We start from the raw sequence: 27,061 nt of genomic DNA, 5'->3' as shown, positions 1-27,061 counted from the left end.
CTGCCTTGAACCTATGAGGATGGTCCCTGCTCCATTATGGTGGTGTTATGGGGGCCCAGACTGCAAGCTGTATCTGAGAGTGGGCAAATAGCTGAGCCCTGCCCCAGGCAGAGTAGTGAAACCTCTGCAGTTTCCTCTTCACCCCTTACCATCTATGGGCTGAGAGCATTGGATGTGCTGGGTGACTGCCAACTCCTGCTGCAGGTTCTCATCACAGGGATGCTCTGAGACTAGGCCTCCAGTCTGCACTCACTCTTGTGTGGCAGAGTTCTTTCACCACCCATTCTGGCTGTCCTCAGTGATCCCTGGTTCATGAAGTTTGGAAACTTCCCCCTCTGCTATGGACCCTGGCACCTGTCCAGCTATAGTGGACTGTGAATGTGCTGCAATTTTTTCCAACACCTGGTCCTGGTGGACCAGACCATTGCTGAAGAACTTCAAAGGTTTTTTGTACTGGGAAATTATACCACTCAGTCTTTCTGGGGGTTTTGCCACTCAAAATTTTGTCTAGAATCATAATTTGATGACTTTCAGAGTATTTTGGAGAACCAGTGTCTGGGAATTTTTATCTTCATGCTGTCTTCTTGACTCCACCCCCCCCGTCTTGAATAACTTTTTATGAACCTTAAATTGGAAAAAATAGAGCTGTTTTTGTTTGTTTCTATGATAAAACTTTTCTTTTTTCTTTTCTGTTTACAAGAAGATGCTTCCAAGGAACTGGATTATCACTAAATACCTTTTAACTTTGATGTCCTCATCAATAAGTTGGGAACAGAAATATCTGCTCTTCCTAATTCATGAATACTTGATTACTTCCTCATTATAAAACACAATATCAAGATTATTTTATTAAAGAGACAAAACAGTGCTGGGATAAGAAAAATAACAATTTGAAAGAGAGAACCTAGGTTCAAATTCCAGTTCTGCAACTTACTACTATTAAAGTTACATTTCAGATTTTCTTTCCTTTCTAAAAACAGAGTGTTTTGTTTAGATGACCTTAAAGTTCCTTTCCACCTATTAGATTTGTCCATTGAAGTTCTATTCAAGTGTTTTCTTGATGCGAGGAGGTAACCTTGGATTTCAAATGACTTGTTGATGGGAGAAAAATCTTAATACAATCCAATAAGTTGTAAAATGCTCTGAGATTAGCCTACTACCAGAGTAGCTAGGGTGGGGAGTTATGGGAGAGAAATTTATGGTTCTTTTGTGTGATGAAATCATTAGACTCTCTGACTCAGAAGGGTATGAGAAGGCATAGATTTACTTCAAAGGTTGCACAGGTGACTACAAGAAGATCAAAAGATCACAAGTTGCTAAGGAGAAAAGAAATACTAAAGTAAAAACAAAAAATCACTGAGCTCTAAGCAGTTATGATGAAAAGGGGAAAAGAGACTAAGGGGCAGAAAAACTATTGATCATTTAATAGAGAAAGAAGCTAAAAGAAGACCATTAAGCAAAGAGAGTTAAGAAAGGAGAAAAGAAAGGGGAAAGGATGCAGCACAAGAGGATGAATAGAATTAGATCAATGTGACTCTAGCCACATGGAACTGCAACCATATGCATTAGGTAGCATGGAACTATGACCATATTTATCCAGAATGAGGGAAGAAAGGGAAAAGCAAACAGGGCAACCTTCTGAGCAGCTAATCCCATGAGAAAAAGGGAGAATCAGAGGGCCAGAACATCTGAAATATTCTTCTGTGGTGGAAAGAGTAGGGGTGGTGTTTAAATGTGGTTAACACCTGGTATATAAGTGGCAAAGTCTACTTCTACTAGTCCATGGGGAGTGCTCAATAGACACCTGGCTTGAGGTAATATCTACTGCAAATGAGTAGCACATACTATCCCAAGGGCAGGACCAAGGTCAGACATATGGTTCACATACTGTTAAATCCAAAGTGATTTAGGATTAAAGATATAGTAATATATAACTAGTTTATGTTGCTAAAAATGTAGACATTTAACAATACAGAAAAAAAAATCGCAATATTTGTTTCCCATACAAAAAGGAAATTGTAATATTTTTCTGTGCCCAGAGTTCTTCTTCTATAATGATACTCAGCCAAATCTGAAAAATTTTTACATAAGAACCAAACATTTTTTTTTATTTTATGATATCATATTTTATTTTTTCCAGTTACATCCAAAGATAGTTTTCAACTTTTGTTAAGATTTTTGGTTCCACAGTTTTCTACCATTTTCCCTTTCCTCCCCTCTCCCCATGGTAGAAGGTAGTCATATTTTGGTGTACATGTACAACCACAGTTATGATATTTCCTTAATGGACATATTGAGAAAGACAAATCAGACCTAAAGCGGAAAAAAACTTGAGAAAGAAAGAAATACCATAATTTTTAAAAAGTGAACATGACATGATTTTCTCAGTACTCAGACTTGATTGTTTGTTTCTTTTTCCTTCCCTCTGGATGTTGGTGACATTTTCCATCCCAAGGCTTTAAGAATTATGCTTGATAGCTGAATTTTTGACAGAAGCTAAATTTAGCATAGCTGATCATCTCATGATATTACTAATAATATGTACAGGTTCTCCTAGTTCTGCTCACCTCACTTAGCATACAAGTCTTGCCAGGTTTTTCTGTAGTGTGCCTGCCCATGATTTCTTACAAAACAATAGTACTCCATCACATTCATGAACCATAATTTGTTCAGTCATTCCCCAGCTGATGGGCATTCCCTCAATTCCAATTCCTTGCACTATAAAATGAGATACTTTAAATATTTTTTTCATGTATGGGTTTTTTCATGTTTTTAATGGTCTCTTTGAGATACAAACCTAGTAGTGGTTATTGTTAAATCAAAGGGTATGCACAGCTGAATTTCCTTTGGACATAGTTAAACAATGACATCCAAAATGGTTGGATCAATTCACAACTCCACCAACATTCCATTAATGTAGAAAATTTCCTGCATCATCTCCATCATTGATCATTTTACTTTTTTCTTTTAAACCATTTTAGCCTATCTGATAGTTATAAGATGACACCTGTGAATTGTTTTAATTTGTATTTCTCTAATCAAAAAAACTTTAGAGTATTTTTTTTTCATTTAACTGTAGTTAACTTTAATTTCTTCATCTGAAAACTTCCTGGTCATAACCTTAGATCATTTATCAATTGGGGAATTCAACTCAGTTCTTCAAATATTAGAGAAAAAATTCTTTTTCAGAAGCACAAGTTAAGAAAAATGTTTATAAGGTTTCTTCTTTTCTACTACTCTTGGTTACATTGATTTTATTTCTATGAAATCTTTTTAATTTAATGTAATAAATGTTTATCAGTCAAACTTCTAAAATTCTCTAATTATTCAATCATATCTTCTACAGACAGTAAGAATTTTGTTTCCTCATTGTCTAATTCTAACAACTTTTATTTTTCTTGTTAAAGTTAAAATTTTTTGTTATAATATTGAATAATAGTGGTGATAACAGAAATCCTTTTTTTCACTCCCAATCTTATTTGGAATATTTCTAGCTTATATCAATTGCATACAATGCTTGTCAATGGTTTTAGACTGATACAATTATCATTTTAAAGAAAATTCCATTTACTGCTTTATTCTTTAGTGTTTTTAAAAGGATTGGGTGCTTTTTTGTCAAAAAAAATTTCAACATCTATTGAGATAATCATTTTTTTTTCTAAGTTTGAACCATCCCTGCATACCTGGTATAAATCTTAACCTGATCATAGTATCTTATTCTAATGATAAGTTCTATAATCTTTCTACTAATCTTTTATTTAAAATTTTGACATCAATATTCAATAGGGAAATTGTTCTATAATTTTATTTCTCTGTTTTTGATTTTCTTGGCTTAAGTATATGGACCATATTGGTGTCATAGAAGGAATTTGGCAGAACTCATTTTTCAATTGATTTTATCTTTAATAATTTTTTCATTCTATTTATCTGTTTTTTCATCTCTCAGATCTTGTATTTGAAGATCAAATTTTCTATTCAGTTCTAGAGTTTAACTACATATGTTTGAAAGTCTTCTATTTCATTGAATATTCATGTTTCCCCCTGAAAGTGTATGGCCTTTGCAGGGGAGTCGTTCTTTATTGCAATTCCTATTCCATTTCCATATGGAAAATTCATATTCTAGGCCATCCAATGCCTTCAGTTGAAACCGCTAAATGCTATAGAATCATGTCTGTGCGACCTTGGTATTTAATTTTTTTTATTTTTGGCTGCTTGCTGATTTTGTCCTTTATCTGAGAATTCTGGAATTTGTTTACAATATTCCTTGGAATTTTTATTTTGGAATCTCTTTCTGGAAGTGATAGGTAGAATTTTTCAAGAATGATTTTATCTTCTTGTTTTAGAATATTAGATCAGTTTTTCTTGATAATTTCCTGAAAGCTATTGCCCAGGTTCTCTTTTGAATTGAAACATTCAGGCAAACTAATAATTCATAATTTCTCTTTGCTAGATCTATTTTCCTGGTCAGGCATTTCTTCTATTTTTCCAGGCTTTTTATACTATTTGATAGGTTCTTGCTGTCTTATAGAATCATTTGTTTCCACTAGTCAATTGTTATTTTTAAGGATTTATTTTCTTCAAGTAGATTCTATGTTTCTTTTTTTTTGAATTGATCAATTTTTTTAATTTATTTTTTTTATTTTCATTCATTTGTACATACATATTTCCAATTTCCAAAATTTCCCTCTGCCTTTCCTTCCCACCCCCATCCCCTCAGTAGGGAACAGTCAGATTAACATTTTATAGACATATTTTGTTAAACATAATTACAAATTAGCAATTTTTGACATGAGGAACTAAGATTAAGGGAAAGATACATAAGAGATAATTTTTATAAAGTGTTCATCAGATTTGGTAGGGTTTTTTTCCACTGTGCATTGTTTTCTTTTGCTTTGCTTTTCTTCCTCTGTTTGAGGATAATATAGACGATTATCAGTATAAAACAGTTGGCCAAGCTCTCTGGACTTTTGAGAGGAGTTGCTTCCATCAAGATTGTTCATTTCATAATATTGTTGATGTGTACATTGTTTTCTTGGCTCTACTCCCTTAACTCTGCATCATATCTGATTGATTTTATTTTTCAATTAATTTTACTTATAAAGGGGTTGTTTTCATTTTTCTGTATTCAATTGAACTTTTAAAGGCATTGTTCTGTTCAGTTGATTTTTGTCATTCCTTTTTCAATTTTTCATAATTCTCCCACATGACTCATTTCTTTTATCAATTTTCTTCCTCCTCTCTTCTTTAATTTTTAAAATGTCTTTTTTGAACTCTTTCAAGTGATCTTTTGAGATTTGAGTCAATTCATAATATTCTTTGAGAATTCACATGTTGGTATTTTATCACTGCTTTTTTTCCTTCTGAGATGGCATTTTGATCTTCTATGTCACATTGTAGTTTTCCATTGTTTATTTTTGTTTGTTTTTATATTTATTTAAATGGGATTACATTATTAAATGTATGAGGCTGGATGTGAACTCAGGTCCTCCTGACTCCAAGACTGGTACTTTATTCACTATACAACCTAGTTACCCTAGTAGCTTTCTATTGTTAACACTCATTTTTTCCCCTATCATTTTCAAAGTTGATCTCTGTTGTGGGGCACAAGAAGTACAATCCCACCTTTTTTTGTTGTGAAGACTCAAGTCCACTTGCTGGCTTTCTGTAGTGGGCTCTCAAGATCTAGCAGCTTGTGCCCTGTATTACATAGTTTAGGTCAGTCCAGTCCAGCCAATTATGCCAGAATTCTGTGGCTTGAGCTGCCTACCTGGGTGTCTGAGTCATCACTGTTGGCTCCTGTACTATTGGTCTATTTTGCTGATACCAGGTATTTTACTTATTGAACTTTGCTGTAGGAAAGAGTGTCTTGCTGGTTTCTAATTGCCTCCCCCCCATCCTCTGCACTGGACAGAACTTGCCTTTTACCCGTATGAGACAAATTTTTCCTGACGTTTCTCCAAGATACTTTAAGCTGAAAAAATTATTTCTCTGTCTTTGTTGTGGGTTCTCTCATTTTTTAGTCTGTTTAGAGACTTCATCTAAAGTTGCTTCAGAGGGAAATTGGGAATAGTTCTGGGAGCATCCTAATTTCTCTTCACCATCTTGTCTCAACCCAGGATATCTCCCTTAAGAAACACTCTTAACCAAGTTTATAGAAGTTAATCACAGAGAGATTTTATTTGGGATGGATGTGGCAGTATATGAAGAGTCAGTCACTCATGCAGGTCTTCTAGAAAGTTATGTGGAGGGTACAAGATATACTGGTAGATGGAGTCTAAATACCAAAAAAGTGATCTTTTGAATACTCAGCATACATATGCATATATATATATATATATATAAATTGTTTTAATTATTTTAATTATTCTGATATATATATATATATCCAAATTACACATAAAATGCTTTTTTTTTATTTATTGAACTCCAAATTACTATTTCCTTCTTGATAAGGCAGTAATTTGATATAAATTACCCATGTGAAGCCAGGGGGAAAGTTTCCATACTTCAATATTAGTCCAGTTGCAGAAGAAAACAGTAAAAATAAAGAAAAAATTCAAAGTACATTTCAATCCATCTTCAGAATTGCTCATTTCTTTCTCAGGAAATGCCCGATCTTTTTTTTAAGATGGATGCTTGGGATTGTATTGATTCATTGTCTTGATCAGAGTTGTTAAATCTTTCACAGCTAATTATCCTTATAGTATTTGTTTTTGTACACAATCTTTTCCTGGTTCTGTTTACTTCACTTTGCATGAGTTTATATAAGTCTACAAAGGTTTTACTGAAACCTTCCTACTTGTCATTTTTCTGTCAGTTCTGTCAAAATCATGTACCATAAATTATTCAGTCTATTATTAACTGAGAGACATCACTTCCATTCCCACTTTGCCACTATATTAAATATTTTTGAAGAAATTGATTCTTCTCCTCTTTTCATGATATCTTTGGGATAAAATTCTAGTAGCAACATTGCTTATTCAAATTGTATGCTCAGTTGACTAAGTCTTTGGGTGTATTTGCAAATGTTCTCCAATTGTCCAATTATCCTCCAATAGCCCAATTTTCTTTCAGCTCTAGAAACTTTAACAAATACCTTCCAGGATTTGTCATTTAAATTTTCTTAATGTTAGCCAATTTGATAGATGTTAGGTGATATCTCATACTTCTTTAAATGTGTTTTTCTCTAATCAATAATCTTTTTTTTTCTTATAGACTTTTTTTTTGCAAGGCAATGGGGTTAAGTGACTTGTCTAAGGCCACATAGCTAGGTAATTATTAATTGTCAGAGGCTGGATTAGAACTCAGATCCTTCTAACTCCAGGGCTGGTGTTCTATCTACTGCACCACCTAGCTGCCCCCTAATCAATAATCTTTTAGATTATTTTTTCATGTAATCATAGTTTTGTCTTCAAGAAACTACTGTTGACATTTTTTTTCATTTACCAACTGAGGAATAACTTACTTTTTTCTAAGTTTACTTCAGTTTCATAGATATTTGAGAGATGAAGCCTTTAATAGAGAAATTTGCTGTGTTTCTCCCTTCAAATTTTGTGACATTGATTTTGTTTTTTCAAAAAGTTACTTTTTTGTTTCTTTGTTTTTTGTTATTTTATTTCATGCAACAAAATTATATACATTTTTTAAAAATTGCCACTCCTCTGAAGCGTTACGTTGATTATTTGGTTACATATACTTCCCTTTTCCTTGGACATGACAGGCACTTTTTTTCTTCTTTCTTGGTTTCACTTTTCCCTCTTTATACCTAATTATTTATTGCTTTTATGTTTATCTTGCTTAATGTGTATTTGGTCAATGCCTAGTTTCTACTGAAATTCTTTTCAGTTTTCCTGACAATTTTTATCAAATGGTGAGGACTAACCCCAAAAGTTTGTATCTTTGGGTTTATCAAGCATGATGTTATTTTAGAGTATTATATTCCTAAGCTAAATCAGTGATCCACCTATTTAAGTCTCAGTCAGTAATAAATTGTTTTTTATGTCTACCATTCTGTAATATACTTTGTCATCAGGAGCTGCTTGGATTCCTCATCCCCAACTACTTCCCTTTGGGGTAAGAAAGACTTCTATTATCAATTCATATATGTATATATATATATATATATACATATATATATATATATTTATATTCATATATGTGTGGGTATATGCACACATATATAGATATGTATATACATAATATATAGATATGGATATAGATGTAGATGTAGATGTAGATGATCTAGCTGCAGATGTAGTTATAGATAACGATGATATAGATATAGATAATCTATCTTTCTAATCCCTCCTTTTTGAAACAATTTAGATATGGGTGAAATTCAAGGATTTCCACTCTCATTGTTTTCCTTCACCATTTCAAAGCTCTTCTTGTGCACTTCTTTTATATGAAATGATTTCCTCCTTTTTCCCCTTTAGTCTTTTTAGTACAGAGAAATTCTGAAAGATGAAAACATGAGCTATATAGCACAGTTTCTTTTTTCTTTGTAGAATCTTTACAATTTCCCTAATAATAATAATGTTCTTACATGATAATGAATGATATTCTTAGTTAGAAAAGTTAATATTTTAACCTTATTGATTGCTTTACGATTACTTTTTATTCTTTCCTTTTAGTGCTCCTTTTCAGTCTTAGATTTGAAAGTCAAAATTTTATTCAGCTCTGGTCTTTTTCATCAGGAGTGCTTGAATATCCTCTATTTCATTAAATGACTATTTTTTTCTTTGAAGGATTATACTCAGTTTTAATATTTAAATTATTCTTCAAATATTTGACTGTCAGAATATCAAAATTCAATTTTTATTGGCTTTTTCTTTGTAGTTAATAAATGAGGTTATATGTATACACATATATACATGTTTGTTAGCATATGTATATATAGTTATAACTTTTATAATAGTACTTGTAGATGCATATGCATAAATACATGTTTCTATCCATATGCTGTTGCTGTTATTCTTTCATTCTCAAAGTGAACCAAGGACACCAAGGGGGTGATTTCTCGTTTTGCAAGTGAACTGGATTTTAGGGAGACAGCCCTATACTGTCATCTCTCTCTCTCTCTCTCTCTCTCTCTCCTCAATAGTCATCAGAGTCTAGTGGCAAGACAGAAGTCTAGATAACTGGTGATGATCCTGTAGGCAATGGAAAATCCTAGAATTTTTATTCTAATATTTTCCCAAATCTCAGTTTGTCTGAGTGAACATCCATTTAGTCAATAAATGTTATGTGAGAATTGATGCAAAAATAGTTTAATTTGTCTTTATCAAAAAAATCATACTGGAAGGGGAAGAAATTTCTGGTCAGAACAAAACCAAATGCAATTTACATTCACTATGAGGAATCTAAATCCAAACAACATGAAAGTAAGTTTTCCCTGGTATCTATGCATACATTTCATATAATCCTTATAAAGATATATGCATATATAATATACACATATATTATATTATATATATATATATATATATATTAAATGTAATTTTCTTGGATACAAAGGAGGGGCACTTTAAAAGAGAGAGAATGACAAATGCAGAAGTAGCTTAATTCTAAAGGATCAAAGGTTTCTAAGTGGTGAAGTTGAAGAAGTGAATTTTAGGCATGTGAGACTGCTTGTGCAAAGACATGAAAATAAAAAGGATTTTATGGAAAGAAGACTCATCTAATGTGCAGAGTGCACAAAAGTTAGTAACATATAATAAGAATGGAATGGTAAATTGAAACCCAACAATAAAAGCTTTTAATTTTAGAATATAAGTTTATTTTCTCTGGAAGTTACTGGTTTTGATTAGATGATAAAGTCATGCATGTGCGTGGCAACACTGCTTTGATAGCTAGATGGTGGATGAATTGAATAGAGGGAAAGATATAACAAGCAGAGAAATTAAAATGTCATGAAAGTAGTCCAGGTAAGTGGTGATAGGACTCTGAATTAAGTACCTTAACCTTACAGAATGGAAAATTGCTTAAAAGAACTGACTACACTTGAAAATCTTTGCTATGAATACATTGCTATCATACAATATTACAAGAGCATTTTTAACAAACAACTATTTTCTGATTGAAATTGTCCAACAAAAGATTACATAATTTCTTTATATGATGTTGGGCCTTCAAAATATATACTTTTCTGTGTGAAATTCTGAGGTATTAAAAAAAAAGAAAAAACTGGTAGGAAAGGAACCCTAGAATAATTCTACTTTCTATTTTTATCTACTCACTCTACAGAGTTGACATTTGTTTATCATGAGGAGAATTTTATTTATTGTGGGGATGAAAATTGTTCCTATTTAAAACTTTGATTTATTTAACTTCTAGATAAGTACTCTTGTAATTCTTTAAATTTTCACTTTTGTTTGTAAAAAAACAAATTTTCCCTCATCTTGGATTTCTAGAAGACTCTTTCCTTTCCCTCTAAATTGATTACTGTATTTTAACTTTGTTTAAATTCATTGTTTTAAAAATTGCTTTTTTGGGGCAGCTAGGTGGTACAATGGATAGAGCACTAGTTCTGGAGTCAGGAGTACCTGAGTTCAAATCCAGCCTCAGACACTTAATGATTGCCTAGCTGTGTGGACTTGGGCAAGCCACTTAACCCATTGCCTTGCAAAAACTTTAAAAAAATTAAAAATAAAAATTGCTTTTTTTCTTTAACTTTCCAGATATTCTTTTTTCTTCAAATTCCCTTTACATAATTCTTGATTTAAAAACAAGCAAGCAAACAAAACAAAACAAGATGGCCAGTCTATTCCCTCCATTTTGATTTATTATTTTTAATATGTTCTAGTGGCAAATGTTGACTGAAAATTATCAGCAAAGTTGTTTGGTATAAAATAAACTCTTATCAACCCTTCTATATATTAACATTAAAGTAAAGCAACAAGATATAAAAATAGATTCTATCTAAAATAACTGGAGAGAATATGTAATGTTTGAAAGTCTTGCTGTCAAGATGAACCCAGGAACTACATGAATAAAATAACAAAACACTTTTCACCCAAATGATGTCAGATCTAAACAATTGGAAAAATATTAATAGAGAAATAACAGGTCAAGCCAATATAGTAAAAACTGAAATTTTTAATTTACTAATTCAGTGTCATATGCAAAAATAATAATATAGTATTTTATAGAGCTAAAAAGGCAAAGGAAGATGGAATAGCTATACTAGAATGGAAGCTATATTAAAGAGGTAAATATAAAAACTATCTGATACCAACTAAGAAACAGAGTGGTAGATTAGGTTAACAGACATAGTAATCTAGTGTTCAATAAACTCAAAACCCCCAACTCCAGGGCTTAATGATTATTTAACAAATAATTTGTATAAATGACAAAGAATAATTATTTGACAAAAATTCCTGGGAAAATTTGAAACCATATAGCAGAAACTATATATACACCAAGACCTTACACTGATAACAAAGATAATGATGAAATGGATGCATGATTTAGCCATAAAAGGTGATACTATAAACAAAATAAGGGCAAGGAAGTTTAGATCAATGGAGAAGGGAAAACTTTACAACCAAATAAGAGATTGGGAGTTTTACAAAATATAAAGTGGATCACTAAATTAAAAAAAATTAAATTGAAAAAAAAAACCTAGTTCAACAAAGATTAGAAAGGAAACAGAAAGTTGGGAAATAATTTTTATAGCTAGTATTTCTGATAAAGGACTCTTTCTCAAATGTATTAACATTGATTCAAAAACAACTTATCATCCAACTGATAAATGTGAAAGAATATGGACTGGGAATTTTTAGATAAAGAAATCAAAACTATTTATAGTCACTAGAAAAAGTGGTGTAAATCATTACTGATTAGAAAGATAAATGCAGACTGGCTAACATGACAGCAAAGGTAAACAATTCATATTATAGAGGGAAATTGGTATACTATTTCACTATGGGTGGAATTGTTAACTGATCCACCCATTCTGGAGATCAAATTAGAATTATGCTCAAAGAGCAATAAGACTGTGAATACTCTTTGAACCAACCATGTCTATTACATTGATAATCCAAAGAGATTATAGAAAAGTAAAAGTAGCTTCTTGTATGAAAATATTAAATCAATTTTTCAAAAATAATAATTTTCTTTTTTATTTTTGCATTAGATTTTATTATATTCAATTGCAAGTACAGAGTATTTTTAAGATTCATTTGTGTAAGATTTTGAGTTCTGATTTTTCCTTTCTTCCTTTCACTACCTTTTTCCCATCACAGTAAGAAATCTGATATTTGCTTATACAATCAGGACAAACATTTCCATATTAGTCATGTTATAAAAGAAAAATCTGAAGAAAAAACACAAGAATAAAAGAGAAAAATAATGAATTGTGAATGTGGAGTGCTTTGATATATTTTCAGACTTCATAGTTCTTTCTTTGGATGTGGATGGTATTTTCCATCACTAGTATTTTAGAATTGTCTTTGATAACTACCTTATTGAGAATAAGTCTATCACAATTAATAATCACACAATGTTGCTTTTACTTTTTACAATCTTTTCCTTGTGTGACTCATTTCACTCAGCATCAATTCATGCAAAATTTTCTAAGTTTTCCTGAAATCTATCTGCTCATCATTTTTATAGCACAGTGATATTCCATTACATTCATGTTCCACAACTTGTTCAACGATTCCCTAATTGATTTGCAACCCTTCAATTCTTTGCCACCAAAAAAGGCTGCTATAAATATTTTTGCATATGTGTTTTTTTTACCATTTTAATGATAAATTTGAGATAGAAATATAGTAATGGTATTCCTGGATCAAAACTAATGCAATTTTTAGCCCTTTGACTATAGTTTCAAATTACTGCAGCTCTTTTTGTGGTGGCAAAGAAATGGAAATTAAATAGATGCCCATCAATTGGGGAATGGATGAATAAGTTGTAGTATATGAATGCAATGAAATACCATTGTACCAGAAGAAATGAAAAGTAGGAGAATTTCAGCAAAACCTGGAAAGGCTTGTTTGAACTGATGCAAAATGAAGTGAGCAGAACCTGAAGAACATTATGCATAGAAACAGTCACAATTAAGATGATCAACATTGAATTTTAACTATTCTTAGAAATAAAATTGTTCAAGACAATTCTAAAGGATTCACAATGAAAAAATGTTCTCTACAATCAAAGAAAGAACTGTTGGAATCTATCTAAATGCCAATTGAAATATACTATTTTAATTTTAATTTTTTTCCTATTTTTGGAGAGGTCTTTTTTTTTACTTTCACATTACTAATATGGGATATGCTTTACTTGATTTCACATATATAAGATAAACCAAATTTCTTATTGTCTTTAGGGAGCAAAGAAGTAAGGGAAGGAGGGAGAAAATTTGAAACTCAAATTTTCAAAAAAAGGAAATTGTAAAACTTGTCTTTACATGTAATTTGAAAATAAGATATTTTAAAAATGTAAATATTATTTTTTAAAAAACGAATCTCTAGGGAACCACCTTTCATCAACTAGAATAAAAGTTCTGAACGTTATCCAATACATGATAAAAGCTGTGACTGAAAAAAAGACATTGAAAGAAAAGATTGTTGCTCCTCTAATGTATTTTTAAGTACTTCTTAAGTATACTTACTTTCCTCCATCCACAGAAACATGAATACTCAGTTTTTCTTCCAGGGTTCATCACGTTTATACAAAATAAGATCATGTTAAATAAGCTATAAAAACATGCTTTCCTGACTAGAGGCTATATTCAATTTTCCCACAGTAATTCTGACAAAAAGTAAGCAAAATAAGCTCAAATCATTGTCACAGGAATTACAGGGAGAGGGCACCTCTTTTTAAATCACTCACAAAACAACTAATAGTCCTTTAAAATAGTCTGCAAAGGGTTAGTTATTATTATTCTAATGCAAATAAATGTAAATTTATACATAGCTCCATAAGGCATGGGTAACTATGGAGGGAAAGAAGGGGAAAGAATTAGAGATTGCCAGTTATAACTTTCCCTAGGGATCACAATATTATAAAGGAAGCTTTATACTTCAATGCTCATCAAACAAACATTCCCTGTTTTTGTGTACTTTTCTTCAAATGCTAGTGACATGCTGAAAAATAGCTGCTTGAAATGTCATTGCCTTCAAGGGTCTCTTGCTCCAGTAAGGATCAGTAGACAAGATTCTATAGCTATAAATTTCTAACTTTCACTTCAAGATTTTGTGAGTAGGTGATACATCACGATTTCCTAAATTTTCATTTAAGGCTTTATCAGAATGACACCATGTATATAGATGCTTTGTTTCCTTATTTTCACCCTCATATCCCATTCTCCTTATTCATTCCAATTTACAGTGACTACCTTCCTCTGTGCCATAACAAAAAACAAAAATACCACTTGATTTTAGAGATTTTAGAGATTTTAGAGATGCCCTGGAGTGATAGTCCAAAGAGACCTTGGGTTTTCTGAGATGGCCTTTTCTGGTAATAGGCCTTCTCTGCTTTAGATCGCTCTTCTCCTGATGCATAGTACTCTCTTGACTTTTTAAAAACCATATATTTTGATTATTCCTTGCTTGCTAGAAATTTGCATTTTTTTCAGCTAATGCATTAGGGATTTGCTATATTTTGGCTGTTCATGAATCAAGTGATGACAAATTAATAAGAATGTCTGAGTAAGCACTTTCACCACTCCCTAAAAGCTCATATCTCTCTCCTTTATCTGTAAATGATTCTGTTACATAAGAATATTCAGTGTATTCACATAGAACTAAGAAGAGCTAATGACAGCCTAGTATAATCTGGGATAGGGCTGTCCAACTTTAGCTTATTTTAGTACTGCATTAAAATAAAATAATTAGGGGAAGGTCATACCCAGAATAAAAAAAATACAGTACACTAATATATTAGTTAAACTGTGGTTTAAATTTTACCTTAGTTGGTTTTAGCAAATGATACAAAAAATCATGGTACCTTTAACTTCTTAGAAAGTGGGGGAAGATACTTCAACAATACAACAGGGAAAGGCATGAAGTAGGAAAACAAACACAAAACAGCAAAGGAACAACACAACAGTATAAAGGTAGGTTCGTATTAACCAGTCTGCATAAGAAAGACAGAATGCATCCCACAGATTCTTTGAAAATTCCACGAGATGTTCCCTTCATAATACTGCTTAAAAAAAAACCAAAAGTAATTAACATCAATGAGATTATTTTTAGTGATGAAATTAAAAAACTCTAATACACATTCTATGAAAATGATTATTTCATTTTTACTCTAGTGAAAATTAAAACCCACAGTCAGAGCACATAAAATCACCCTGTGAGCAACTTGTGACCCACTGGCCATATTTTGGACAGCCCTGATCCAAGTGTCATGATGGTTCAGAGGACATCTCCCACATAATCATGGATACCTTGCTTCTTCCTGCACTGTTTTCAAGATCATTTCATGTAGGGTTTAGCTTCTTCTGTGGACATATCATCTCCCTCTGTTGAACCAATTTTAATCTTATCTCTGAGACAACTCTAGTCTAAATGAATATTCTGTCTCTTCTCAAACATTATAGTAAGTAGGTAAGACTGAAAAGTGACATATTAGTTTTAGGTTTGAACTTAGAAGGAAATGAATGAAGTAAGGACCTTCCACATTTCTTATGATTTTAATGGTGGAGAAGATGATGATTTGATGAAATAAACCATGTTATCTTATCTGAAAAATGAGGGCACAGACTAAATCTCTAAGATTTATTCCTTTAAATTCCAAAACAAAAATTTTGTTTCTATAAAATATTAGGCTTTTGAAACAAGAAAAGTTTTGAAAACCTCATTAAACCAGAGTAGAAGTGAGTACTTAATCACATGTCAAAAACAGAATTTTAAAATGAAAATGAAAGAAAAATTAGCAATTATTCACATTTATTGGTTAAAAATTATTTCATCTCATAGAATGTATTTTAAACAAGAATGCTGCAACATTTCTAAAGGGTAGATTTCCATATCCTGTCCAGCCCTCAACTCCATGGACAAATGCATAGTTTTTGTCAGGTTGTGGTGATTTTTGGATTCATCATTCAAATTTAAAGGGATGAGAGTAGAACCAAGAGAACATTCTACATATTAAGAATATTGTGAGATGATCAACTGTGATGGATGCAGCTGCTCTCAGCAGTTCAGAGAGCTAGGACAACGTTATTGGACCAGTTATAGACAGTGCTATCTCCATCCAGAGGAAGAAAAACAAAACAAATAAAAAAAATCCTTCAGAATCTGAGGAACACTACATTCACTTAAAAAAAAAGTCTCATGTATTTCTTTCCTTTTATCCTAGTTCTTCATACCAAAAATGACTAATGTGTAAAAATGATTAATACAAATTTACATGTACAATATTAACATCACTTTTCACCACTGAGGGTTGGGAGGGTAAAAGGAAATTTTTTAGCATAGAAATATGAATAGACATATGGATCAATGTTAAAAAAAATTCTATCATGTATTTGAAAAAGTAAAACATCAATAAAAAATCTGAAAAACGAATATTCAAAGTGGATGAACCTCATGAACTCTTTTAAGGAACTTTCGCTATTGTTAGTTTTGTTTTGTTTATATTTTCTTAGAAAACTCAGTAGTAGTGTCTGACATAGTAAATGCTTTAGTGAACAAAGCCAAGCTACCACAGAATTCTCACTAAAATAACAAATCAAAATATATTATCTATAGTTTCTATAAAAAAAATTTATAAGTTAGATTTCAATGGGATAATAACCAGGAAGTTACACAAATATGATAAAAGGCCACTAGAAAGCAAGAACTGTGAAGACATACTTGAATCTAAGCCCCTTGCTTTCTAGGCAAATAAACTAATCTAATTTATATAGGTGAGGGAAGGTATATACCTCAGTTTATCTTGACTCTAGTTAAAGAATTTTCCTAGTACAAAACAAAATTCATCCATACTAAAATCATATTACACTTAAGGTTATTAGCTTTATTTTTTATTAAATATTAAGTATTAATATTAAATATTATTTACTTTTTCATAGAAATTTACCTGAGTACACAAAAAGGGATTAAGGAAACTCTTTTGTGACAGGCAGAGTGGGAATAGTAACATGGGATACATAAATTGTTCTAATTTGTCACCTGTAATTTATTAATTTTTTTTATTTTCATTCATTTGTATAAGCTATTTCCAAGTGACAAAATTTTCCTATACCCTTCCTTCCCTCAGTAGGGAACAGTCAGGTTAGCACTTTACATACATATTTTGTTAAACAAATTTACAAATTACAAATTTTTTGCGAGAGGCAAAAGATTAAAGGAAAGTGTCCATTAGACTTGATAGAGGTAGTTTTTTTCTGCGTGTTTTTTTGTCTGCTTTTCTTCCTCTGGTTGGGGATAATATAGACCAATACCAGTCTAATGCAGTTGTCCTTGTTCTCTGGACTGTTGAGAGGAGTTGCTTCTATCAATGTTATTCATCGCATAATATTGTTGACGTCCATTTTGTTCTCTTGGCCTTACTCCCTTTGCTCAGTCTTTAACTAGAGTTCAACCATTTATGTTTTCTTATGAAACAATAATATTCCATAGTATTCATGTAGCATAACTTGCTTAGCTGTTCCTGAATTGATGAGCATCCCCTCAATTTCCAATTTTTGCCACTAAATAAAGAGTTGCTATGAATATTTTGAAACATATAAGACCTTTCCCATTTTTATTTTATAAATTCTTCTGGATATAGACTTAGATTTGGAATTGCTGTTGCAATGGGTATGAAAAGCTTCATTGCTCTTTGGGCATAGTTCCATATTGCTCACCAGAAAGATTGGATTCGTTCATAACTCTAACAGCAATGCATCAATGTCCCAATCATCCCATAACCTGTCCAACATTAATCATATCCCATTTTTCTCATCTGGGCTAATCTAATAGGTGTGAGATGATACCTCAATGTTGTTTTAATTTGCATTTTTCTATTCAATTAAAATTTGGAGCATATTTTTATATAATTATATATATGGTTTCAATTTCTCCATTTGAAAACTGTCTGCTCATATCCTTTGATCATTTACCAAATGGAGAATGACTTGTGACCTTATAAATTTGATACAATTTTCTATATATTTTGGAAATGAGACCTTTATCATAACTTATGGCTGTGAAGATTGTTTTCCGGCTTTCTGTTTTTCTTCTAATTTTGATAGAATTGATTTTATTTGAACAAAATCTTTTCAAATTAAATGGTAAAAATCATTGATTTTCAGTTTATAATGTGCTCTAATACTTGTTTAATCATAAATTTATCCCATTTAAGTAGATCAAATATTGAGTATTTTTGGTCTATTAATTTATCTGTGCTATTGCTCTTTATGTCTAAATCCTGTACACATTTTGACCTTATTTTAGTATAGGGTGTGAGATATGGATCTATGCCTAGTTTTTGCCATATTATTTTCCAGTTTTCCCAATGATTTCTATTAAATAGTGAGTTCTTATACCATAAGTTGATGTCTTCGGGTTTTTCAAATAGTAGATAGCTGTAGTCATTTACTGCATTTTCTTTTGAACCTATCCTAACCCACTAATTCATTACACTCTTTCTTAACTAGTACCAGACACTTTTGATGGCTGCTGTTTTATAGTATAATTTTAGATCTGGTTGAGGTAAATTATCTTACTTTACTTTTTTTCATCAGTTCCCTCACCCTTTTGTTGCTCTAGATGAATTTTGTTACTATTTTTTCTAGCTCCATACAAAATATATTTGATAGTTTCATTAATATGGCACTGAATAAGTAATTTAATTTGGGTAAAATTGTCATTTTTATTATATTAGCTTGATTTAACCATGTGTATTTGAAATTTTTCCAATTATTTGGATATGACTTTATTTGGCTGAGGAGAGCTTTATAATTGTGCAGGTTTTGTCTTGGAAGGTAGATTCCCAAGTATTTAATGTTGTCTACAGTTATTTTAACTGGAATTTCTCTTTCTATCTCTTGCTTTTGTCTTTGTTGCTCATATATATCTATCTCTATCTCTATATCTCTATCTCTCTCTATGTATATATATATATATATATATATATATATGTATATATATATATATATATATACATATATATATATATATATATGAAAGCTGATGATTTATATGGGTTTATTTTATATCCTGCTAATTTTCTGAGTTTGTAATTGTTTCAAGTAGTTTTTTAGATGACTTTCTCAGTTTCTCTAGGTATACCATCCTATCATCTGTAGAGTCAAAGTTTTGATTCATTATTGCCAATTCTGATTGTTTTCAATTGCTTTTTCTTCTATTATTGCCACTGGAAGTCTTTTCAATACTATATTGAATAGGAATGGTGATAATGGGAATACTTGTTTCACCCCTGAATGTACTGAAAATTCTCTTAGTTTGTTTCCATTAAATATAATATTTGTTGATGGTTTTAGATAGATACAATTGATTATTTTAAGAAAAACTCCATTTATTCCTAAACTTTCTAGTGTTTTTAATAGGAATGATTGTTGTATTTCATCAAAGGATTTTTCAGCTTCTATTGAGGTAATCATTTGTTTTCTGTTGTTTTTATTGTTGATATATTTAATTATGTTGAGTTTCCTAATGTTGATTTATCCCTGCCTGTCTGATATAAATCCAACTTGATCATGGTGTGGTGTATTATTCTTGTAATAACTTACTCAATTCTCATTGCTAAAATTTTATTTAAGATTTTTGCCTCAATATTCAATAGGGATATTAGTCTATAATTTTCTTTGCATGTTTTGGTTCTTCCTGGTTTAGTTATCAGCACCATGTTGGTATCATAAAAGGAGTTTGGCAGAACTCCTTCCTCTTCTATTTTTTTAATTAGTCTATGTAAAATAGGAATTAGTTGTTCCTTAAATGTTTGGTAGAATTTATTAAAACCATCTGCACCTAGATACTTTTTCTTAGGGAGTTTCTTGACGGTTTCTTTAATTTCTTTTTCCGAAATGGGGTTATTTAAGTAATTTATTTCCTCTTCTGATAATCTGGGCAGTTTGTATTTTTTGTAAATAGTAATCCATTTTACTCATGTTGTCCAATTTATTGGCATATAATTTGGTAAAGTAACTCCAAATTATCTCTTTAATTTCCTCCTCATTAGTGGTTACTTCACCCTTTTCATTTTTGATACTGATTATTTTTTTTACCTGCTCTCTTTTTTTAATCGGGGTAACCAGAGGTTTATCTATTTTATTGGGTTTTTCATAAAACCAACTCTTAGTTTTATTTATGAGATCAATAGTTTTTTTATTTTCCATTTTATTAATCTATTGATTTTCAGAATTTCTAATTTGGTATTTAATTGGGGTTGCATATTTTTTTTCTTTTTCTAGCTTTTTTTTGATGTATATCCAATTCATTGATCTTTTTTCTCTATTTTATTCATATAGACATTTAGAGATATATAAAGTTTCACCTCAAACCTGCCTTTGCTGCATCCCATAAATTTTAGTATGATGTCTCATTATCATTTTCTTGCATATATTTATTTACTATTTCTATTATTTGCTGTTGGATCCACCCATTATTTAAAATAAAGTTTTTTCATTTCCAATTAGTTCGTGGTTTATCTGTCCCTGATCATTTATTGCATGTAATTTTATTGCATCATTTTCTGATATCACATGTACTTAATAACTAGTTTTTATTGAAACAACTCATTTTCTGAAGTTGAGAAAACTATAATGGTATATACATGACATAGAATAGAAATGAATTTTCTTTCTAATAAACCATGTAAGGTAAAGATACAGAGATAAAACCTTTTTAAGTTATTTCACTTTTGGGCTTCCCCTTCTTGTTTGTCAGGGAAAAAAATCTCGGATAAAATCAGGTTTTAGTGATAAGGTGACTTGGAGAGTTAGAATGGTATAGAGGATAGAACTCTGCACTGAATCAAGATGTTGCTTCAAAGTCTGCCTCTGATAGCTCCTAGTTATGTGATAATGTTGTCTGAATTACAGCATCTGTAAATTGAGAGGGCTGATCTATCAATCCTGCAAATCTAAATTTGTTTCTGTTTTTTTTTTTCCTGGAAGTAATATGAAGATTTGTGTTGAAGTACAATATGAATATTTGTGTAATCCCTGTGTAAAAGGGATCCTTGACAATTTTTCTGGATCCTGAGAAACTCCTCAGTAATACAAATTTGTCTAGGTGCCTTTGGGTTTAGGAATATTCTAACAGGACTCAAAGCGTGGACCCTGGAACTCACAAGGTATATCATAAATTTTTCTGAGACTTGCAAAACACTTTTGTTGACCTAATTCTTTTGTTGTATCTGCAAATTTCTGCTACCTCCCAAAACTGTCTCTCTCTTCCTCAGATGCAGGTGAAACCATGATATAGTAAAGTCCACTCTTCCTAAGCCTGTAGGAAACCTGTGGGTATGTGACTCCCCATGTCACGGGAAACATATTAAGACCTAAAGCAAGACCCTGACCCTCTTCTGTCCTTTACTGGATTCCTATCTATGCTTGTATGTTTTTAATAGTCTGACAAGGAAATATATCTAACCACTATCTCTGCTTCTGCATCTTGCTTGTTTGCAATTACCCCCCTTTAGAAATACTATATAAATGTTATCCTCTGAACACTCAGTGCTATGTGATTTAAGGCAAATGTAGCTCCACACATTCAGGTAATAAACTCCACTCTCAAATCTCATAGCCTGTTCTCCATCTCAGTTTTGGGGGTACAACATTTGAAGGTCCCAGTGAGATGGTAGCATTTTGTGTTGCCACAGGAGACTATGGGAGCCTTGAGTTTAGTTTCAAATGGACTGTCTCTCCCTTTCCTAGGGGAGCTGGCCCCTGAAGATTTTCTAGGGACCCGGGACTTACGTTGGCACAGTCATAGCATGAACCTCTCTTGACTGCAATGCCCCATTCAGCCTATGTGGAGATCTTGTTCCACTTCCAGAGGTAATCTTTTCTCCTGGTTCAGGTTCTACTTATTTGGTTGAAGGGGAAAGCTTTTTTCACTTGGTTTAGTAATTCCAAGTGGGCTGGCCAGTAGATTTTGCTTGTTGCTTTCTCTAGAGTTTTTGAAGCCCTCTCCCTAATACAGAGGGGAGTGAATAGGGGCAGCAGGGTCTGAGTTGTCCTTGAACAATGGGCTGTGCCCTAGAGGAGGTAATCTCCCTTTCAGGTGAGTGAGTTCTGTTGCCCACACCTGAGTCTGAGGGGGTGGGGCAGTTACACGTTTTTTTGTGTGTGTTTTTTTTTTTTTTTTTTTTTTTTTTGTGAAGAATGCTCTGCTTAAAGTATAGAGCTCAGGTCCTTCACCCAGCTGTTTCCAGGCATGCTATACAACTTTCTGTGCTGAAACTCATCCTCCCATCAACTGGCACTCCCAAGACCACTTTTCCCCTCAGTCAAAGATTCCATGGCTAAAGTTGGTCTTTGGACTTGCCACTCACCAAAGCCTCCAGGGTCTTAGGTTCTCTCTACTTTCACCCAGCTGCTGTCCCTGAGTTCACCCTCTGCTCTCCATTCCTAATTCACCCACAGGCCTCTGAGACAGATTTTACTGGTAGGTGATCTTCTCCTAGCTTCTTTTTCTGGGTTTTATAGATTGAATTGCTATTAAGAGGTTTCTTTCATGTTATTTTTGAGGGGGAACCAAGAGAACTTAGCACAGTGCCTGTCTTCTCTGTCATCTTGGCTGGAATTCAAAAAACATGGGGTTTGATCTGAGGAAAATGTTAAGCAGTTTCTTTACCAAAAGTCTCAACTTGCCACTTGAGCTGACTTTTTGGAACAGATTGAGCAGATACAGAAGGACATCGGATGTCTCCAGGGGAGAAGAGAAGAAAGGAGAGACACTGGATCAGTTCATCTCTACTATTTCTTGCCTATCTATACATTGTGTAGTCAGGGAATCTGTTTGTGTAAACTCTCCTTGATTTCATAAGTGTGACACCCCTATTTATGCCATTCTCCTTATGAAAAAGAGGAGAGGCAGGATAAAGATGCTCTCAATTGAAAGAAAAGGAGGGAGATTATTGGATGGCATGATTATATCCTACATGAGGCTGTATATTCTATCAAAGGAGACTCTTATCTCAGATTTAGCTGGACTGTATAACTTAAAGAGATAGGTGGAACGAGACTCACGTGAGATGTAATGATGGCACCTGGATACTTTGTAAAGATGATTGTAGGGACAGCTAGGTGGCACAGGGGATAGAGCACCAGCCCTGGAGTCAGGAGTATCTGAGTTAAAATATGGCTTCAGACACTTAATAATTGCCTAGTTTTGTGGTCTTGGGCAAGCCACTTAACCACATTCACCTTGCAAAAAGCTAGGTTTTTTGGCTGAGCTACGTTATCTGTCCTCCATATGCGTCCTTAAATTAGAATGTTTCAGTAAAAGAAATTGTAACCTTTATTGAAAAAAAAATTGTTCTCCAATTAAGTGAAGATCTGAAACAACAATTCTCATCTTTTTTGTATTTGCTTTTTTGGGGGGGCTTCTCTGATGATAATCTGATGAAAAATATGAAGTTCTTCTTAGAATAATGGTTTAATTGCAAAAAATTAAATACATAGGATTACAAAGAAAAACATAGATTTTAATATAATTATATAGTTTAACAACATTGATCTAAAATAACCTAATTTACAGCTGGATCAATGTGGTGATTTAATATGTAGGGCCTCCTTCTAAAATTCAATTCAGATTTCAATTCCTTTGGTACTTATCATGCTACAGAATTTCTGTCCATGTCTTCATATCACATCCATTCAATATGGTGTAGTCCTTACTCACTTTATCTGGGCAAGGAAATAGGGATGTACAATTGGACCATCAGGCTATCTACTTACTTTTTTTCTTTTCTATATTACCTTACCAATTATCTTGTTATTGTGAAGAAATTCTCATCTAGAGTCACCTGCTCTTTGGAATTTGATGACTGTTTCTCTCATATCACTCTTTCAAGCAAGTTCCGGGCAAGATCTATGTCATTCTATACACTATCTGCTTTCCAAGCAAATTCAGAAATGCCTTACAGCTCCATACAATAATGGAGCCAGGAACTTTGATCAACTTAACTGTGCTACTATGTCTAAAGGAATAATATCAAAATATTTTGCTTTATCAATCCACTTATCACCTTCCCCAGGTGGCTTTAAATTTCTGGAATGCAATGGCAGAGTTTCCTTCTTGATATTTCTAATCTAAGTTCCTTGAAATCAGAGACTGTATATGCTTTTGTATATAAATTTCTAGCAGCACAGTATTTCAGAGAAAATACACTCAATAGTTTTTCCTTCTTTCATGAGTTTGAAAACTCTATATAGTGTTTTGAGTGATGGCTAAAAGTTTCACAGAATCTCCACATTAATTATATATTTTCTGATTAATATTCTTACCTACTATTTTAAGTAGTCAGCATAAAGTAAAACTGATGTCAGAAAGATAGGTAAGATGTATTTCAATTCAACTTTTTTTTCTTCTCTTGAGGTTTATAAACATCTACCATATATGGCTTATAAGTGCAAGAATAGAACTTTCACTCTAAGTACAAAAATGTGTTTCCCTCATTAGAATGAAAGCATTTAGGGCAGTGACTGTCTTTGTTTTTTTGTTTTTTTAACTCCCTTCTTTAGCATATTCCTTAACACATTTTCATTCACTTATTTATCCCTTGCCCTCTGATATGTGACCAGTTCACCTGCTCATACAGTTTGCTAATCATGTCTTCTTACTCATTTTAATTCCTCATTTTTTAGAAAGATTTTATTTATTTTGAATTTAACAATTTTCCCCTAATCTTGCTTACCTTACCCTATCTCCCACAGAAGGCAGTCTGTATACATTGATCTAAACTGAATGAGATGATCGAGAAATCATATATTTAAGAAAGAAACATAAGGTATGAGATATAGCAAAATTCCATAATGAGATAATATTTTTTAAATTAAAGATTATAGTATTTGTTCTTTGTTAATTGTGCACCTCCTCATTGTCCTTGGCATGCTATTCCATTTAATTTATTTGGAAACATTATCATTCCTTCTCTTACACAGCAACAACCATAGAATACCAAACCTTGAAGCCACTAAATGAACTTTGTAATTTAAAAAGAGCCATCCTGCCTAATTTCCTATTTCTATTCAATCTTTTGTTTAACTACTGATGGATTTTTCAATTTCCTGCAACTTTCTGGAACTAAATGCAACAAATACAATGCCATCTATAAATCATAGCATCAGGAAGCTCTCCCTATCCACAAGGAATCTTGCTGAAAATTGTACTTTGCAAGATTCCAGAACTTCAGAATTAGATATAAATTCAGAGCTAAAGTAATATACCCTACACCCTGACAAGAATCTTTGCTACTACGTTCTTAATCTAATACTCACCTAGCCATAGTTATAAGACACCTAGTAAGGATGAAGCCCATACTTCCACAGATATCCCTGTCTTAGAGTTTCTCCTGAAGCCAAATAAAAAATCTGTCTCTGTTACCTGTCATTTACTAACTTTTGCCTCAGGGACCTAAGCAAAGTCCATCTAATCGCTCTTCCCTGACAAGCCTACAAATACTTAAAGTCAGCTGTCATGCCTTCAGTTCTCACTCTCTTCATCAGGGGAAAAATAAGGAGTTCCTTTAACTAATCTATTTTTAGTATTATCTTCATTTCCTTGACCTTCCTAATCACCATTCTTTGGATTTACAAAACTTGTCATTTTCCTTCCTACAATGTGACATCCAGAACTGTATTTCTCTCCAGACTATCTTTCCCTATTTATATTATTTTCTCTTTCCTTTCTCATATTCCCCATCAACAAAATTTTACTCCTTTTCCCCATGAACTTTTCTGTTTTATAATTTAACCTTCAGCTTATTTTCACTTATATCTTATTCTTCCCTTTTCTTTCCCCCAGTATTCCTGTAGAATACTTTAGATTCTTAAACCCATTTTTGAATATATCTTATTCCTTCTCTTGGCCAAATTTATTTAATAGAATAGATCTTGTGACTCTTCACCTGGTGTTATCAATCAAGTATCATTAATCAGGTATTATCTATCAAACCTTGATTAATTGATTGATTGATTGATTGATAAGCTCAAAGTACAATTACAGATTGATTGATTATTTGATTAGCAGCATTGTCTCAAAGTCACCATGTACCCTCTAGAGCCTTGAATTGTATCATATAATAATCATTTTATACATTAACCTGTTTTGAAGTATACCCCAAGGACACACAATTCTTAGGAGCCAAAGTATCATCCAAAATCAAATCATTTCATGAACCATTTGTGCTTCACCCCCCCCCCAAATACTCTCTCCCACACTCCACCCTTTAACTCTTTAACTATGGAACTTAAATTCTTTTAAAATGAAGTATGGATTAAGTGCAACCCTTCTAGGTTCCCACCCTCTGTCCCTAGTGTGATTTCTGATTTTATTAACTTTAGAGTCTCAAAATGTTCTCAATCCTGGGACACCCTAAAGATCTCTCTTAAGAATTTTGCAAATGATTGCAAAAGTATGGGAGACACCAACTGAGGACCTGCCAGCATATAATGACATCATCAGAGAAAATGCTAAGCTTTGTGAACACAGCAGAATTCAAGTAAATCAAAGGAAACTGAGAAACATAAGATTAGAGTAAACACCCCTACTTTTCATCAGGGTTTTTTGTCTTAAATATGGTGATGTTATCTTTGTCCTCTTCAATGGAAAGACAAGAAACAACCATATTTATATCCTCTAAATCCAATCTCTTCAATTATCTTTGATACATTAACTATCCTAGGAGGAAAACAATTCTCAAGAATTATGTGTTACACATTTTGTTAAAGGTCATATACCATTTGATGATGTTGACTATCATTTGTTGTGTGTTATTTTCTTCTGCTTTTCATTCTATTTTCATTTACATTTTTAATATATCTCTTGAGGCATATTCAGCAACTGTTCAGTTTGGATCTTTTGTCAAGAAATTATGAAAGTACTCTATTTTGTTGAATATTCCTCTTTTCTCATAAGGGCATGTGATGAAT

This window comes from Macrotis lagotis, chromosome 3, assembly GCF_037893015.1.
Source record: "Macrotis lagotis isolate mMagLag1 chromosome 3, bilby.v1.9.chrom.fasta, whole genome shotgun sequence".
Classification (NCBI taxonomy): Eukaryota; Metazoa; Chordata; class Mammalia; order Peramelemorphia; family Peramelidae; genus Macrotis; species Macrotis lagotis.
Note: the sequence above shows the minus strand (reverse complement) of the source record.